Consider the following 12618-nt stretch of genomic DNA (forward strand, 5'->3'; position numbering starts at 1 on the left):
GTACCAAAATGCTGTCTGCTGGCAGACACCCTTCTGGGGATCCTTGCTTGGCCCCATGGAGAGAATTTAATTTATTGACTTTTTCTTGGCCTTATAAAAGAGGCCATTGGGCATTATATTTGGGATGTATCCTGGGCACCTTCTTTTGGGAATCTTGGCTTCTCTGATGGGCACCTGATATGCTTTTAGCAGCACAGGCATCCACAACATCCAAATAAATTAGCTTCCTGACATTACCAACTTTTGGCAGGGTTACTGCCAGACTTCACTATAGAATAGATTCTGGCATTTTTGTCAGGGTCATAGGTTGAAAAGATTTCCGGGTGCATAATTTTTCACTTAAGCAGAATAACAGTATGCAGACTGTTTATAAAAAAAAAAATTCTTTTGTGGAAGGCCTAATTAACCCTCTGGATCTCTTTATAAATGAAATCTCATGCTTTCAGTGTTCACCTCCCCCTTCAGAAATTACTAATAGAACATCAGGTAAAATACACTTTACTTCCTTTTTGTTATACAAGTAATAGAATATTGAATAAAATTGCAGGTTACTTTACGGCAAGCCTCATAACTCATTCTAGTTTCTGTGTATATGCTCATTTACATGAGCAAGACTAAATCAAAAAAGGATTGAACTGTAGAATATTACCCAAAAACATTAGTGAAAAATCCTGTGTTACTTTGTCCGCCTCAAATTGGTGGTTTTGATTGTGGGACTGATTTTAAATTCTATTTTTATAGTTGCCAGCTTTTGCCAGTTTTCTAATTTGACATAACTGCATCTCAACCTCACAATGCATGTAGACCACATATATACATTTGTCAGGGAAGAAGACTATTAATAGTTGTTAAAATCAGATTACAACGGATTGTCTCCATAGCAATAGGAAACACCTGCTCCCCTTCCTCAAGTCCTGCTCAGCAGTGACCAGGGAGAGACAAACTCCTGGCAGCTGGGGCCGTCTTAATCTGCTTATAGCAATATTAATCACTCCCTAAGATGGCATAAGCATCAAAGTACAGTCATTTAATAGCTGAGGTTATGTAATGTTGTGCAGAATTCTGGTTCATCACTTCATGGACTTTATATTAGGAATTATTGATATCAATTTTATACCATATTGTGTTAGATACTAACATCTGTATTACTAATACTGCACAATGAATAGTAGGGAAATCCGATTGGAATTTTGATGCATCATGCATAAAATTCTGTCTTCATCTATGTAAGAATGTAAATGGAAGCCATTCTATCAGAAGGGGATGTTTTATATGGTGATATAAGCAAACTAGTTCAGAAACGAATGGCAGGATAACACTTCACGTTGTAGCGTTTCTATTTTCTTATCTGCTCAGAGCAGCAGTGAATATTTATTAGCTTTAAGTGCAGACAGAGCTTGATTAATGGAGGGAGAAGGCACTGCTGACGCACATGGTTGAGGCTCACATATGGGAAATGGCTGCTTGCATTAGGCACTGTGGAACTGCATCCAGTATGAGGCAGTGGAGAAGAACTGAGGAAATTGGAGGGTGCTGGGGGAATATAATTAAAAGAAAGTTCAGAATGAAAATAAACGTGACCCTAAGGGGTATAATTTATTTTTCAAGATTCGTAGAATGAAATAATACCTATCTTATATCACTAAGGATGATCAGAAGCATTGCTTTTCCAGCAGATTCATTTTGTTTGATCTCATTTGATATTCAATAAATCATCACAAGATGTAAGTCTGGAAAATCCCTTGGAAACTTTTCTTTCAATACAAAATGTCTTCAATCTACAATCCCCAAGTAAAACCATTTTTGAAAAGAAAGCGGTAATCTAAAAACTCACACATTTAATCAATATTGAAGATTTATCAGAGACTCTATCCCTATTAGATTAAACAATAGTTATATAGATTTGCTTCAATCCCTTATATCGAAGTGGAATGGTGCAGTGAAATACAGTAATTGCAATGGCAGTAATATTGAAATGAAACTGCATGTGTGAACAGCTGTCTCAAGAACCGTCACTTCTAAATTAATTATAAAATGCAGTGGCCTATATTGTTTCAAATTAAAATTTACAGCATTTCCAAAAATAACACAATTTTCCTAAAGCAGCCTCTGATTATGTTGAGTGATTGAGATAAAAAAATATTGAGATGAAATAATAAGCAGTAAGGCTGAATATTTCACTTTATTTAGACTGATTTTGCTAAGCTGGAACATTGTTTATAGAGGGAAACACATTAGAGTTGAATAGTGGAAATATATAAAAATGAGTAAATAGTTTTGTTTGATTCTTTTTGACAACCTGGAGGTGATTATGTAGAAGGATGACAACAATATAAATTTATACAGTATCTCACTTCTTCTGAAGTAAGTCCTTGCCTGGAAACGTTAACTATCTTTCTTTCTCTATGGATGCTGCCAGACCTGATGAGAATTTCCAGCATTTTCTGTTTTTACATCACATTGATGTTAGATTGCCTAATAATGGTCCAATTAGACATCCTGTGATTAAAGGCACAGCAGACTTGGAGCACTTAACCCTGCTTTACTTTCCATAGAGTGCAAGATATTGAGACTGTGTCTGAGAATAATTCCATAGAATACAAAAGAATTGTAACTTCAGGTTTGGAACAGATCTAAGAATAGCGCAATTTGGGCATGACTTTGGTTTGGTGCTCATTCATTCATTTGACTACGCTCCTAGCTCCAGCTACTTGACTGGCTGGCAGGATAAATGATTGAGCAAACCTACTATATCACTAATTCAGTGAATTTCATGGCAGTTTTACTGAAGCTAAGATTATTTGTAGGATTGCTGTAGAATTGAATAAAAGTTGGTGAAATTCAATGTGTGAAATGGACAGTAGTGAATCAGATGCCTATTGTACATCCCACCTGATTTTACACTCCAGTGATGTCAGTGGTAAAGAAAATTGGGAAGGCTGTATAAAAGTCGATCAATCTGTTACTACCTGTTTTGTGCCCCCCCTGAAGTTGGTTTTCTTCACCGACAGCTTCCCATTGCAGAAAAATTTAAATGTGAATGTGGATGATTTTTCCAGAACTTTCAGTGAGAGGGTTGTCCTTCTTCAAACTGATGGAGAATCCTGAAACTCAGAAGTATTAGAGATTTGTGGTGACCTTGTATGTGTACTGGATGGGATTCATGAGATTGAGAAAGTAGCAGTTATGTCGTGGCTATGTTAATTTGGATGAATGTGGTTCTTCATGACTTCATTTGGCAGTGTCAACAAATAAAGGTACATTCATCAGACCATTATCACAAAGGTCTATCTTAACCAATTCAAAGGCGGGATCATCATACAATTATGGAAATCCTCTTATATGAAAGTTTACATTTGAAATGATTAATGTAAAATAATTGGAAAACTTAAATGTTTTGTCTTCTGTCAAATAATACACCCATAAAACAGAATGATGAGATTTTAAATTCTATTAATTGATAGCCATTTCATAGTATACCTTTTCAATTCTATTCATAGCCATAATTAATGAAGGGTATTTGGCACTTTTATTCTTGGAACCATAGTATTGTCATTCTTATTGATCCACTCTACTTGTAGTAAATCCTATTGTGAGGGCAACAGTAAAAAACATCCCTGTTCTTTATAGCTGTCATCTTGTGGATGGTTGTACTAAATGAAAATCTATGTTTAGATGAAGTGGTAGCGATCAAAGTCATGAGGGAAAATACAATTTCTGTAGTTACTCTTTTTATACTTGTTATCTATCATTACTGCTGTCTTTGCCATGTCAGTAAATAACTTACGTCACAATTCTAACATAAGAAAATTGAAGTAGAGGTTTCAGGTGCAAGGAGGCATGCAACTGGGCAAAAAAAAGCAAAAGAGAGGTACTTAAAAAGAATTTCTGAAAAATTTAAGACCTGCCATGAGTGTAAGGTGGTACTACCTTTTAATTAGGTAGCATTTAGGCTACAAATCGTGGGTGCACATCAGATGCATAGGGTAGTTGGGCAGTGGATTGTGGACATTATAACTTGTTTTATGAAATTTAACCCTAAATATTCCTCTGACTTTACAAAATGAACAGTATTTTCTAAAAGAAAAATCGAGTATAATTGAAGTTACCCAGTTTCAATCCATTCTATTAGCAACAGTAGAATTATCGAATGGGACGCAAAATGGTGAGGATGATGTTGCTTTTATCTTGTCATTGTATTATCTAATAATGTCTCCACAATTCTAATTTGATAGGATTCTCCTTTTAATGGTCAATGAATAGAAATAGTTAATTGCTGGCCACTTTGGAGGTTAAACACCAAATACTTCTGTGCTACAAATTTGTTATGTTATTCTTGAGTCCTGGACTAAACAAGAGAAAGATCAACCAGTGTTTTGTACAATGTTGTTTCTGACATTTGAACTTGTGTGGATGTTGCGTGAAGAAAGTTTGTACTTGCTGTTATAGTTCCCCTGTGATATGTTTGATTTATCTAAGTTCATACACACAAAAAATGGCAATTTAGCAAGTTGTCATTATATGTTGATGCCAATGGAGCAACTCCTCAGCTGAAATCTGGAGCATCAAATTGCAGGGGAAAATGTGAAGAGAAAACACTCTCATCACAGCAGTTGATGAATATAAATCTCAAAAACATTAAATCTGAATTTCTATTTACCAATATATTATATTGGTAGCACACTCACCCTTAACTCAGAATGCCATGGCTCAAAACCCATTCCAGTGAATTGAGCACATATCTGGACAGACACCAGTGCAGTTTCAAGGGAGTGATGTCTTTTGGATCAGACTTTAAACTGAGTTATCAACTTCCCTCTCAGGTGAGCATTAAAGATCCAGGGCACTATTTGACGAAGAGCATAGGTATTTTCCTGGTGTCCTGGCCAACATTTATTTTCATTGGCCAAGAAGTGGTTTGAGAAGTTCTGAGCTTGTGAAAGGTGGTAAATTAAATTAAATGTTTGTTCTTGCCTTTTTCTTGGGCCTGAGATTGTGATTGGCTAGCAAGAGGCTTTTGATTTTAATTTAAAAAATCATTTTAATTGAAAAATTACTTCATAATTCTTAGCAAGACAAAGGCAGAAGAAATATGCCTAAATGAAGTGTAAAAATGGTCCACCTTGAAGTTTGAATTAAGAAGTGTAGAGAATTAGCCCAGAAGTCCTGAGCTGTTCAAAGCTGCTTAAGGCACTTGACTCTTATCTGGTGTTTTAATTATTTTCTTGTTAGTAGCAGACAGAGATTATGCATTAAGATGGAATTTTGGTTCATATTAAATCTATAGTTACAGAATTTGAATTCTTTAAACGCTTGCTGTTCTGTGGTGTTTGTTGAGTAACTATTGCTTCAAATTTAGTACAGTAAAATTTGTGCTATCCAGCACTCTACCAACCAGAATTCTCTATTAACCACAATTTTTGATGATCTCCTAATATGAATTGTTATTTTACCAACTGGAAGCAATTATCAAGTTATCTGGAACCTGTAACTGTATATCATATTTTACAACTTAATTTATGTTTTAATGTACTGTTGAAGATTAGAAGTAAAAAGAATACTGTTACTGACATCCGAGTACTTGCATTTTAGTTCATGCTACAGTATTGTGCTGAATTCCATTGGTAAATGGAACTCTCCATTAACCGGCACTTTTAATTAACTGGCATCATGAATACCCTGTGCGTGCCAGATAATAAATATTTCTCTGTATAGAGTGAGGTTTTTCTAATTTATTGAAACCAGAACTTCAAAGGCAGATATTTTGAGAGTGACCACAAGGGTAGAAAATGAAAGTATTTGATCAGAATTCCATTCTGGCACAATATTTTTAGTAATTTATTCCATGTAGACCTCACTTAAAAGATGATAAATTACAGATACAAACGTTACCAGATAGATAAATTGCAAGCTGAAGGAAGGTCATTTTCATTGAAATGAATGTGCCAATTATAGCTAAAATGTTTTTATTAAAACAATGATCAAAAGCTTAAAGTTCTTTTAAATATGACTTCTGGAGGTCCTAATTTCTATGCTTTATTATTGCACAATGCTCCAGCTATTTGTCAACTTAACTAACAAAACTCACTTGGTAAAGGCAAATGAATTCCAATATTGAAAATATGGGACTTCTCAAAGCTTTCTGGTTAGGAGTTGTCCTGTAACTAGAACAATATAGAGCTATGAGTTGTAATTTTGGAAAAAGCCACATGGAAAGTCGTTGAGGACCACAGAGAATTTTCTGCAACAGGCACTGCAGTGCCAACCGAATCAGTGGATTGCAGGCCTGGTTGCAGGAGGCAATCCAGATCTTTAACTACATGGAGATGCACAGCCTCCCTTATGCACTGCTTCTCTAAGAATTGTAGGTATGTCCGTCTGCATCTATGCGCCCTGTTGGGAGAGTAAGGAATATCTGCAAGCAACAGACAATTTAAGGAATATCAGTCAGTCCACATTTCACATTTGCATGAAGCAAGTGACACATGCCTTGTCTGCTAAAACAAATTAATTCATCACATTCCCCATGGATAACTAGAAAGAGCAAGATGGTGCTATTGCGTTTGCTCCTCAGTGACTGATACAAGGGATATGAGGACGCAAATGCCCACTATAGCCTTCTCTCTTTAATGCATTCTAACATGTCCTAAGTACTTGACTTCTTCATCCCAACTTTTAAAATGAGGACAAATCCTTCAATCCCCTGCTCATCCTGGAACATGAAAACACGTCGGGAGCTCTGTCCCTACATGACAATAGCAATAGTGATCATCCCATTGAATGAATGAACACAAAATAATTTTACCCTTTCCTGTATTATTATAATTTCCATGAACAACAATTTACAAGTGCACATTCAATTTCTAAAATTGATTCTGTTCCATGGCAATTGTGTTTTCTTTCACTAATTCCAGGTTTTACCTTGCCTATCATGATCAGTTCATGAAAACACACAATCCTGGGGGTGAGACAATAGGTTCCCAGTGTCATTTCCCTTTACATGACATTAGATGCATTTTTGGTGGTTTCTTGCCTCGAACATCCAGCAGCCTGTCTCTCTTCTGCTCAGTTTCATCAAAATAAACGGCAACAAAGCAAGTTTTTTTTAAACACATCTTTTCATGGGATGTGAACGTCGCTGACAAGGCCAACACTTTTATTGCTCATACCTAATTGCCCTTGAAGAGGTGGTGTTGAGCAGCTACCTTGAACCACTGTAGTCCATTTGGTGCAGGGATACCTGCAGTGCTGTTAGGGAGGGAGTTCCAGGATTTTGACCCAGCAACAGTGAAGGGATGGCAATTATAGTTGCAAGTCAGGATGGTGAGTGGCTCAGAGGGGAACTTGCAGGTGGGTGGTGTTCCCATACTTCTGCTGTCTTTATCCTTCTAGGTGGTAGAGGTTCAGAAGGTGCTGTCGAAGGAACCTTGGTGAATCACTGCAGTGCACACTGCTGTTACCCTGCGTCAGTGATGGAGGGAATGAGCATTTAAGGTGGTGGATGGAGTGCCAATCGAGCCAGGCTGCTTTGTCTGGATGGTGTCAAGCTCCTTGATTATTGTTGGAGCTCCACTCATCCAGGCAAGTGGAGAATATTCCATCACACTCGTGATTTGTGCCTTTTAGATGGTGGGATTTGGGAAAGAAGAGATGAGTTATTTGCTCTTGTAGCCACAGTATTTATATGGCTAGAACAGTTCAGTTTTTGGTTAATGATAATTCCTGGGATGCTGATAGTTGTGGATTCAGTAATGATAATGCAATTGAATGTTAAGGGAGAGTTAGTTGGATTCTCTCTTGTCAGAGATGGTTGTTGTCCAGTACTTGTATGAAGTGAATGTTACTTGCTGCTTATGTCCAAGGCTGAATGTTGTCCAGATCTTGCTGCTATGGACACTGGCTACTTTAGTATCTGAGGAGTTGCATATGCTGTTGAACATTGTGCAATTACCAGTGAACATGGAACTTCTGACCTTATGATAGAAGGAATGTCACTGATTTCTGGACAGAGGACATCACCCTGAGGAACTTCTGCAGCAATGTCCTGGGACTGAGATGATTGATCTGCTTCAACCACAGCCATATTCTATGCTAGGTATGATACTAACCAGCAGAGAGAGATCTTCCTGATTTCCATTGACTTCAATTTTGCTAGGGCTCCTTGATTCCACACTTTCAGCAAAAATAGAGAATGTAGCTTTTAAAAGACATTAAAAACTCATTGACCTTTTGGGCTCCTCTATACGCTCTCTGCCAATGCGTTTAATTCTCTCTGGCTACCTCTGCTCACATTCTCTGGACCACATAAAATATTATCATCCTGTTTCTGTTTGCCGAAACAGCTCGTTATTCCAGGATCATCTTGGAATCAAAGATAACCCCTGGCTTCTTCTTCTCCACTTCAGTCATCTTTAACCATCTTCCTTGTACTTATTGTTGGAGGTAAGGATGAGGAGCTCATGGATTTGTTTCTCGTTAAGATCGAGACCATCTGATCAGCTGCCTCTGCCCATCCCTTCCTTCCTACTCGCTCACTGAGCCAAACGTACTCTCAGGTTCCATCCTTGCTCTAGCACTGAACTCGTATCTTTCTCTTCCACCCATAATTTCTCTCCCATCTCCTCTTATGCCCTTTCCAAGCTCAACTTGTCCATCAGCTCTATGTCCTGCTCCCTTGATCCTAGTCTCACTAAACTGCTGATGACCCAACTTTAACGGTTCTCTCTCTTCAGGTGTTGTCACTCTCTCCTTTTTTAATCTGCCATCATCACCCCTCTTTTTTTAAAAAAAAAACCCTTAATCTCACTGATCTTGCAAACTACTGCCCCATCTCCAACCTCCCTTTTCTCACTAAAGCCTTTGAACGTGTTGTTGTTTTCCAAATCTGTGTATCTTTTTCGGAACTCCATATTTGAATCAATCCAGTCAGGCTTCTGCCCCTGCACAATACCAAAACAACTCTTATCAAAGTCACCAATGACATCCACAAAGACTGGGAAAAGTAAAATTTCTCTCCTTGTCCTACTCAACCTGTTTGTAAATTACCACACAGCTGACCACAGGCCTCCTCCAATGCCTCCCCACTGTCATTCAGTTGTATGATCTTGTTCTCGTGTGTTTCATTTATTCTTATTAATATTCAGTCTCATCTATCTAATCATTTCCACATATCACCTAGTAATGGCTCCTGATCCTGCAACTGCACCCTTTCCTCTTCTGTCCTCCAAGGATCTATCCTTGGCTCTCTCCTATTTTCCATCTACACGCTGCCCCAATCCAAAAGCAAATGTACGCTGGTGACACCCAGCTCGAGCTCACCACCACTGTTGTTTAACTATCTGGCTTATATGACATCCAGTACTGGATGAGTAGAAATTTCCTCCACTTAAGTATTGGGAAGACTGAAGCCATTGTTTTTCATTCCCTAGCTTCCAGCTCCGTCCCTCTCTATGGCAACAGCCTGAGACCAGTGCAGTCTGTTTGAAACTTTGATGTCATAACTGACCCCAATGAGCTTCTGACCACACATTTTACTGTCACAATGACACCTCGCCTATTTTCATCTCAGTAACATCACCCATCTTCACCCCTGTATCAGCTCATGGGCTGCTAAAGCCCTCATTCATCCCTTTGTTATCTCTAGATTTGACTATTCCAAGGTATCTCCTGGCTGGTCTCCAATGTTGTAACCTCTATAAACTTGAGATCATCCAAAACTTTACTGCCCATGTCCTAACTCACTCAAAGGCACATTCACCTGTCATCCCTATGTTAGCTGATCTATGTTGGCACCCAGTCAAGCAACATAATTTTAAAATTCTCATCCCTGTTTTTCAAATCTTTACATGGTCTAACCCCTCCTTATCTGTGTAATCTCTTCCAGCCCCAAAATCCAAGATATTTGTACTCCTCTAATTCTGGCCTCGGTGCACCCCTGATTTTTAATTGCTCCACCATTACTTAGGCCCTAAGCTCTGAAATTCCCTCTCTATAGTGCTCTGCACCTCTTTGTCACTTGGACCTTTAACCCTGCCAAGCATTTGGTCATCTGATCTAATATCTCCATGTCATAGTTTTGTTTTAAAATGTTCCTGTGAGATGCACTAGGATGTTTATTAGGTTAAAGGTCATATAAAGATTTCTGTTGTAGTTGTGATGTTAACATCAGCTTTTTATCTCCACTTTAAGTCAGCAAGGATGAAACCAAGCTAGCTGCAATTTAATTAGCTAATCAATGAGGTAGGCAGTCACAGCTGATTCATTATAGACATCTCGACAATGCGACCTTTCGCTTCCGCAAGTTATTGTGGCTTTGCAACACTGGGAAGGAGGTGAGTCGGTTGAAACAGCCAGTTGTTGACAAAAACGCATATTTCTAAGGGTTGATTGTGGAGCCCTAGGCATTCGGTGGCTAAAGGCAAACCTCTGATTTTAGAGTCTTAAATGGCTGTCTTAAATTCTGTACCACCAAGCTTTGGAACAGTTTAGTTTGAACGTTGATCCACACCTGGGGAGTCGGTAAGATTGTGGAATTAATTTTAATCTAACTGATGGATTGTCTGATTGCAAAGTAAAATCAGGTGGGGTGTAAAGTAGGTGGCCAATTGAATCCTGCCAGTTTCCTTTGAGCGAGGTAATTAAAATTACCCCTGCACTTAAGCAGTTTTCATGAGCTAATGAAACACTATAAAAGCTGTTTTCAGTTCATCGTGTTTTTATAAACCAGTTTGTTAATTTGAAGTCATGTCTCATCTCATCTTGGCATGCTAGGCATGAACACACCGTTCATCCTCTAAAATTATAAACTCTGCAAATCATCCTTCACACAGCACCATAGTTAAGGAGTTCCCTAACTCTAACTTGACAATACATGTGTAACCACCCCTTCTAACAGTAAAATACTTGCATGTAGAGTCTTAAATTGCTACTCTAACATTGACTGGGTGATAGCAACACACAAATGACATTAGCTGTCTGAAGCAATCTGGGACACATCATTTAAATGTTAGCCTTCACTTAATTCTCTCAATCTTTTAAAAAGAGAAACTTGGATGCAATGTCCAATAAGACAAGGTGCTGGGGAAGGCTTCGCTGTCCTTCTGGTCCCTCAATCCTGCAGGCTGTGATATTCTTAGTTTATGCCCATTTGTAACTGCAGATCTTTGATAATAGTGGAGGCAGTTGACGAGGAAGAGGGCACAGGTTTCTTTCTTGTTGACTATATATGAGGAGCAGGTTGTACCATTGTAGTTGAAGTGTTTACTCCTTGCCAAGGGTGAGGGTAAGATTAGTGGGACAGTACGGGCAGCATTTAAGAAGAGCTCCCCCCACCACCACCGCCATCTCATGACAACTAGTGACCGGGAATAAATGTGGCCTTGGCAGCAGTTCTCACATATCAAGAATAAAAGATACCGAATCAATAATACTGCCTAATGATCCAAAACATTTGAATGCAGACCTTAACATGGAGTAAATGCTCTTCTTAAACAGATGTAGTTCATGTGCTAATTGCACTGTGACTGTGGGGCTTACAGGATGCTGAGGAAAAGACCACACAGGAGACTCTAGATCAACGTCCTAACTCATGTTGTTTTGGTCCCACTTCTTCAATCACATTCTCTGTGCTGCTTTTGTTTTCACTCTCACTCACCAGCTCAGATTGTCTCTGCTCGGGGAAATTACATGATGTTTTTTGGGAGGTGACATTTTGGGGCCAAAGCTTGATGATTGGGGAGTGGCCAAGGACTTGCCACCTTCTCATTGCTGGTTGAGTGAAGGATGCCTAGTGTTTTGGAGTTGAAGACCTAGAGCTAATGGGCTGTTGCCCGAAACCAAGAATATTCAAATCCATCATCGATATATGCAGGCTCTAAGGCCAATCTTTCAGGAATCTACAGTCCTTATTTGTAGTAACATAAGATAAACTTTTTTTAGGACCTTTAATGTTTTATGATTGCTAACACTGGCCAAAGATCGTGCTTTTGTATGGTGCTCCTTTGCTACTGTTCTGGCAAATCATAATGGAGTCCATATCCATGTGGCAAGGTTTATGCCTTGTCGCCCTTAAGATATCTATTTACTTGACTTCCTGCCCAGGATAGCACAGGGAAGGTAAATAAAGGATGGCAACTTCCAGAAAATTGAGCATTTATATGAGGGTCCTTTGCATCTGGTCAGAAACGCCCTGGGTATTCAGTAGTTGGCACCTCTTCCTATTGAGCTAGTTAATGGTAGGAACTTGCCATACAGTGTGTGCCATCTATTACACCCTGCACCTTGGGGGAACCAGCAGTGTAATAAAACTGGATATCCCTATCATGCTGTTGCTTTGCTCTCATGCTAAGCTAGATGAATTCCACCAATTCTCCTAAAAGTGAGTTAGTTAATACAATTAACATGCATGGAATGAGCCCTGGATGATTTGGCCACCTCAAATGATTCTGCAACATAGAAATTAGGTGTGACCATTACTTTCACCAGGATGAACAAAGCTATTCAGGTAGATGATCTTGGCCAGCAAGTAAAATTGGCCTGTGCCTGTACTGTGAAAAGGGCTCATAGTGAATCAGCACATGATCTTCTTTCTACTGGAGTTCACAGAATGATAGTTCATAA

At 38.7% G+C, this 12618-nt stretch overlaps 1 protein-coding gene across 1 annotated transcript in view; it reads left to right on the forward strand.

Annotated features, from left to right (window-relative positions):
• igsf11 (immunoglobulin superfamily member 11) overlaps window positions 1–12618 on the forward strand; it is a 194164-nt gene that overhangs the window by 131385 nt on the left and 50161 nt on the right. The window lies entirely within an intron of this gene.

Source organism: Carcharodon carcharias, chromosome 18 (genome assembly GCF_017639515.1).
Source record: "Carcharodon carcharias isolate sCarCar2 chromosome 18, sCarCar2.pri, whole genome shotgun sequence".
Lineage (NCBI taxonomy): Eukaryota > Metazoa > Chordata > Chondrichthyes > Lamniformes > Lamnidae > Carcharodon > Carcharodon carcharias.